The sequence below is a fragment of the Euprymna scolopes genome, chromosome 16 (assembly GCF_053919585.1).
Source record: "Euprymna scolopes isolate OS-2025 chromosome 16, ASM5391958v1, whole genome shotgun sequence".
In the NCBI taxonomy this organism is placed as follows: Eukaryota; Metazoa; Mollusca; class Cephalopoda; order Sepiida; family Sepiolidae; genus Euprymna; species Euprymna scolopes.
The window spans coordinates 126,580,446-126,587,173 of record NC_136497.1 but is presented as its reverse complement, the minus strand read 5'-3'; the positions used below and the strand labels follow the sequence as shown (position 1 = coordinate 126,587,173).

Genomic DNA, 6,728 nt, shown 5'->3' with positions numbered 1-6,728 from the left:
ACTTATTTTAAAGCATCGCTCATCAAGGCTTAATCCGCTATTATAATTCTCCCCTGTAGCGATCCTTTTTAATGAGCCTGTAGAGCATTTCATTATCAACACTGCCCCGAGTGTATTTACCCTTCAAATATTTGGTTGTCCTGTTCTCAGAAGTCTTTAGTGCATTTGGGCGACTAAGAAAAGCTATTTTCTCAGCTGTGACTTTATGTCTAATTCAGTCTCATTTGGAAGGCATTCTTGTCCTTAATGGTTGAACTAGTATCGTGCTGCTGGCTTTTTCCTTTATGTTGATCTACTATTCGGAGTCATTTCATTCCAGTCGACCGTCTCAGAAATCAAGTGAGCTCCCCTTCATTGGACTTAAACTGGATCTCTGCACGAGACGCAAAAAGGTGCCTTCAATAACACCCATACTTTTTTCATATGGCTGCATTTATTGATAATAAACACATGAAACTCTAGTCTACTTCAAAGTAATCTCCCCCGGCTACAATGCACTTATTTTTTCGTTCTAACAATTTTTGAAGGACTCATGCAATTATCTCGTGTAGACGTGCCATTAACCCTCGTCACAGCCGCTTTTATCTTCTCACTTTTCACTAACGACAGTCTCTAAGCTCTTCCCTTAACTTGGTAAATCACCAAAAGTCACAGGGAGCAATGTCTGAACTGTGGGATTTGAATTGATCGGCTCGACAATCTTCCTGCTAACATCACAACGTCGTTTTTGCTGGTTCTTTCAAACATTTCCTCGCTAATAATTGTTTGTACAGTTTCCACACTAACATAAAACTGTTAACTTATTGTCTTTATAGACACACGGCGATCCTTATTAATGGAATTATTTATTTGGTCAATCTACTCTGGTCTTATGACTTCGTTACTCCTCGAAAAAATCTAATCATCCTTATGAATCTTTTATGCCACTCACAAACCGATGCTCGATTTATGTAACATAAATCAAAACAGTGTGACGCAGCTCATATGTTTCTATGGAATTTTCTGTGTGGAAAACAGAATCTTATTGCTTACCGTTCTTTTAATGTATTCTAAACGCCAGATTGCATATTTGAAATTAACCAGCTGTGAATATCAGTAGGAAATATCAGTATTTAGTAGGAAAGAAGATGTATAGCAATAATATACTGAATTTATCAGAGTCTAAATGTGTGTAAAAAAGCAGTTTGGAAAATGTATGAAGGCACCTCGTGAATTATGCACCCCCCCACACCCACACCCATATATATATATATATATATATATATATATATATATGTGTGTGTGTGTGTGTGTGTGTTTTATACATATATATATATATATATATATATATATATATATATATATATATATATATATATACACTTCCGAGAAAAAAATGGGCCAAACAAATTTTATACATTTAATTGCACTAAAAGCTAGATTGAACAAAAAATAATTGAACAAGGAAACTTAAACGAGCCTAATAGCACAGAACAAGACATTTACTTAAATAAATGCTACGGATGGAATCGGATTTTTTGGGATTTCTTTAAAAGGCCAATCATTTTAGACATGCTCTCAACCAAAGTGGAACACCGTGAATAGGAGATGCTATTCGATTTGCTTTGCGCAGCTTCCCACAGTTTTTCATTGTTTGAAAAAGTCTTTCCATCCAATGCACGAAATATTATGGACCAAATATTATCGATTTGGTTTAAATCATTGCTTGGACCTGGCTAAAATATCACGTGAATAAAATTATCGACTTTAGCAGCGTGTGCAGGGGCATTATCGTGTTGAAAAATAATGTTCTGAGATATTCCCAGCGTCTGGATACTTAGTAACAGTTCTGTTTCTAATATTCCAATGTATTCCTTTGCATTGATTGACTTCTCACATCTAATAAGATACGAAACTCCTGCTACAGTAAAAGTTCCCGATACCATTATCTCTCCATTCTCGTATTTAACTCGTTTTTATACAACTTGTTGAAAATCTTTCTCCAGGTCTTCGATTGTCCCATTCGGGAAAATCGAGAGCATTACTAACAAGACAAACTATTAATTCATCTGACCAGAAAACATTCCTGAACCAGGCTGTATCTTTCTTGCCATAATACGAGAAAAACCTCTTTCTATCATTGATGTTCTTCTTAGATAAAAATGGGTTCTTTGCACACCTTTTAGAAGAAAATCCCTTTTCTTGCATTCGTCTAAACATTGTATATCTAGAAAGAGAATTTCTAGTCCTTGTTTTGCTATTGTCAACATAAGTTTTCTTTCAATCCTTCAAAACAGTTAATTTAAGACTGTGGTCGTCCTTCAAAGTGAATGCTCTAGAGCGACCACATATAGATTTCCCATTTTCCAGGCATTCGACTTCGAACCTTTGATCAATTTGTTTCACTACAGAAAGAGATGTTTTCACTTTTTATTTTCTTAAAATATCAAAAATCTGCGTGTAAGCTATTTTGGGCTGCCTTAATCCTGCAATATCCTCGCCAAAATGCGGTTCTACCATATTTAGTATTAATTTTCCACTAATTTTATGTGCTATAATAATAATAGTCTGCAAAACAGAAATTTTCAGTTAAAACTAATACAAATTCATGAAACATTTGAAAAATCGATTTCTTCCGTCTTTCACTCTTCGCCCATTTTTTTTTTTTTGCTCATGAGTGTATATGTTATATATATATATATATATATGTGTGTGTGTGTGTATATATATATATATGTAAATATATATGTGTGTGTGTGTGTGTGTGTGTGTAGTGTGTGTTTATTTGCTCATATGACTACAATGTTTTAATCAGATGTTTCCTCAGAAAAATAAAATAGATTACTTAAATGAGAAATTTTAAAACATTGAAATTTGAAAATTATGATAAAATTATTTTATTTACTTTCATTGTTGCTGTAAGTCCAATATTGCGTTAAAAACAAACCCCATTAGTGTATGATATATGGTAACTGTTTTCCTTTCTTTTCTTCATTTTGGGGTTAAGTAGGATGCAATGCCTCGGGGTTTTATTTAGGCTTACTCGAATTTATCAGAAGCAAAGAGATACATAGGTATTCGAATAGCTCATTCTATTTGATCTCTCATAGTAAATAAGTTAAGAACATAGTTTTTCTATCCCGTATCGATAATTTTCACATGTTATATTATTTCTTTATTTTTGGTCTTTTGGTCTTACTAGATTCCAGGATAAGAGCATCTTTTTTATGGAGTATCCAGCTTTATGTTATTACGTGACGTATGTTAGGCCGTGAATTCTGTATATTTGCGATATTTTGTTAGTGTTTACAATTTGGGAAATTATCTTGCCTGGCTGCATTTACAAGTCTCTGCAAAAAGAGATTTAAAAACTAAACGATAGCGTCTAGAAGGAAGTCAGGTTGTTTGCTAGGCATACAAGTAAGTGGTAGCACCAAAGACGTAAAATATTGCCAATGGAGTAAGTGACGCGAATATATGACTAATGAGTAATTTTTGACGTATCACTTAACCTCTTTTTGAATGTGCAAAATGACGTCATCTATATATATAAAAGGCAAAAATCGGTGTGTATGTATGTATGTATGTATGTATGTATGTATGTTTGTTTGTAACGCTAAAACTTTTGAAAGACGGAACCAGAGTTGACAAATTTGGTATCATATTGCACCTTGATCACCCGGATGACAAATATCGAAATTTCACGTCAAACGGACCAGTAGAAAGGGGTCAACTGATCGTTTTTCTCCTAGGGGGGCCCCCCAAAAAAACCTGTCATTTTAACGTTATTCAATACGTGTCACGTGACGTGACGTCAGCTCAAACTTTTGACAGACACAACCAAAGTTGACAAATTATGTATCATATTGAACCTTGATCACCCGCATGACAAATATCGAAATTCCACACCAAACGGACCATTAAAAGGGGGTGAACTGATCATTTCTCTCCTAGGGGGGGCCCCCAAAAAAACCTGTCATTTTAATGTTAATATTACATAATCCAAAAACGCTTAGTCATGTCACGTGACGTGACGTCAACATCCAGTAATGGCGAACAAATGTAAACAAACACTTTGTTTTACCGATACTTTTGTAATTTCTCTTCTGCTTTGTTCTAGAGATTATTAAACTCCATGACAATGTCTCCAACGTATTTAACTGGTTAAAAATAGTATTTATACAAGAGTTTTAACGAAAAATATCAGGAAAAAATGTACAGGAATAAAAAAAAATTCAGCTTTCAAAATATTCGTCGATAAAAAAACCGATCTTTATATTTACGCTAGCCATTTTGTATATTACCACGTGACCTGCTATCTCTTAAACTGGAGGGGGGGGATCCACTTGAATCCAACAAAACCAGTAATTTTTTTTTTTCTATTATATATACATCATTTTCTATAAAATTAAGTGTAGACTTTATAATTAAAACAAAAAATGTTATTCATACTAAAAAAAAAAAACGCTTAGTCATGTCACGTGACGTGACGTCAACATCCACTAATGGCGAACAATTGTACCTATTTACTATGCCTCCCCACGGGACAGAGTTAGACACCAGGGTCGTTTTTTAACGTGGAGAAAAGGTACAAAAATAAAAATTGTCTCAGTCGTGGAGGATTTCTCCTCCACCGAAAGAGAACAAGAAATAGAAGTGCAGCATCTGAAGAACAGATACTACACTTTGATCTTGACCAAAAGGCCAAGAATGCGAACAATTGTAAATAACAACTTTTTTCACAAAACCAACACCGTCTTTCTTTTTTTTTCTCTCTCTTTCTCTCTCTCACCCACTTACTCTTCCCTCTCTCTCACCCTCTTTCTCTTGACGTCACACCACTGTTAAACTGTGGGGGGGGGGAACACATTCCCAGGCATTATCTCCTATAGATGCACATTTTATTAGAAATTCAGCTTTCAAAATATTAGACGATAATAAAAATATAAAACCAACACCCTCTTTCTCTTTTCTCTCTCTCTCACCAACTTACTCTTCTCTCTCTCTCACCCTCTTTCTCTTGACCTCCTACTACTGTTAAACTGTGTGTGGGGGGGGGAAGAGGCAGCTTGAAAACCAACAAAAACAGTGCACAGTTTCCCAAGCATTTGGGGTGGGAAGGGGGGGAAGAAGCCGAGCGCACAGTTTCGTGTGAGAGAGAGAGAACAATTCTCAACCTATATACTCAACAAATTTTTTATCTACAGATTTGAAAGTTTGTATATAGGGTATTCAGACATATGGAAATATATTTAGCATAATCTATCTATTATATCTATAAAAGTGAAAATGTGTGTGTGTGTGAGGTAGCCAGAGAGAGAGAGAGAGAGAGAGAGAGAGAGAGAGAGACAACAATTCTCAACCTATATATTCAATACATTTTTTATCTACAGATTTGAAAATTTGTATATAGGGTATTCAGACATATGGAAATATATCTAGCATAATCTATCTATTATATCTATAAAAGTGAAAATGTGTGTGTGTGTGTGTGTGTGTGTGTGTGTGTGTGTGTGCGTAAGAGAGAGAGAACAATTCTCAACCTATATACTCAACGTATTTTTATCTACGGATTTTAAACTTTGTATATAGGGTATTCAGACATATAGAAATATATCTAGCATAATCTATACATTATATCTATAAAAGTGAGAATGTGAGTGTGTGAGAGAGAGAGAACAATTCTCAACCTATATATTCAACAATTTTTTACCTACAGATTTGAAAATTTGTATATTGGGTATTCAGACATATGGAAATATATCTAGCATAATCGATCTATTATATCTATAAAAGTCAGAATGTTTGCGTGTGGTTGTGTGTGTAAGGTTGCGAGAGAGAGAGAGAGAACAATTCTCAACCTATCTATTCAATAAATTTGTTATCTACAGATTTGACCATTTGTATATAGGGTATTCAGACATATGGAAATATATCCAGCATAATCTATCTATTATATCCATAAAAGTGAGAATGTGTGCGTGAGAGAGAGAGAGAGAGAGAGAGAGAGAGTAAGTACATCCACTAATGGCGAACAATTGTACCTATTTATTATGCCTCCCCACGGGACAGTTAGACACCAGGGTCGTTTTTTAACGTGGAGAAAAAGTACAAAATTAAAAATTGTCTCAGTCGTGGAGGATTTCTCCTCCACCGAAAGAGAACAAGAAATAGAAGTGCAGCATCTGAAGAACAGATACTACACTTTGATCTTGACCAAAAGGCCAAGAATGCGAACAATTGTAAATAACAACTTTTTTCACAAAACCAACACCGTCTTTCTTTTTTTTCTCTCTCTTTCTCTCTCTCACCCACTTACTCTTCCCTCTCTCTCACCCTCTTTCTCTTGACGTCACACCACTGTTAAACTGTGGGGGGGGTGGAACACATTCCCAGGCATTATCTCCTATAGATGCACATTTTATTAGAAATTCAGCTTTCAAAATATTAGACGATAATAAAAATATAAAACCAACACCCTCTTTCTCTTTTCTCTCTCTCTCACCAACTTACTCTTCTCTCTCTCTCACCCTCTTTCTCTTGACCTCCTACTACTGTTAAACTGTGTGTGTGTGTGGGGGGGGAAGAGGCAGCTTGAAAACCAACAAAAACAGTGCACAGTTTCCCAAGCATTTGGGGTGGGAAGGGGGGGAAGAAGCCGAGCGCACAGTTTCGTGTGAGAGAGAGAGAACAATTCTCAACCTATATACTCAACAAATTTTTTATCTACAGATTTGAAAGTTTGTATA

General features: G+C 35.3%; 2 pseudogenes; both read right to left on the bottom strand.

Annotated features, from left to right (window-relative positions):
- Positions 1-4,562: 4,562 nt before the first annotated feature.
- LOC145296478 (U2 spliceosomal RNA) lies at positions 4,563-4,696 on the bottom strand (annotated as a pseudogene).
- Positions 4,697-6,082: 1,386 nt separating this feature from the next.
- LOC145296511 (U2 spliceosomal RNA) lies at positions 6,083-6,216 on the bottom strand (annotated as a pseudogene).
- Between the last annotated feature and the right edge of the window lie 512 nt (positions 6,217-6,728).